Here is a 299-nt window from a genome sequence, read left to right as displayed (position 1 = left end):
ATGAATTCCTACTGAAACTCTTAAATAGGATTCGATATTAGCGAGGTGGCCGATATCATATGACTTGTTTTGATTGGCATAATGGTGACCTGCAGACCGAGCACTTCATAAGAAACGCTGGTGCCTGGAAAATCTTCATTCGGCGGTGATCTGCAGGCCAGGCTCTGCATAAGAACACGCTGGTGCCGGTGCCAGCTAGTGGCCGGCGGTCTCCTCTGTTATGTTGTGCCGTGACATTTATGTTATGAGAAATGTTAACATGAAATGTCGGTGGCCTACAAGCCAGGCTCTATATAAGA

Source organism: Bactrocera latifrons, unplaced genomic scaffold (genome assembly GCF_001853355.1).
Source record: "Bactrocera latifrons isolate USDA-ARS-PBARC rearing strain unplaced genomic scaffold, ASM185335v1 scaffold_133, whole genome shotgun sequence".
NCBI lineage: Eukaryota > Metazoa > Arthropoda > Insecta > Diptera > Tephritidae > Bactrocera > Bactrocera latifrons.
The sequence above is the reverse complement of the archived record's forward strand: the minus strand, read 5'-3'. Positions refer to the sequence as shown.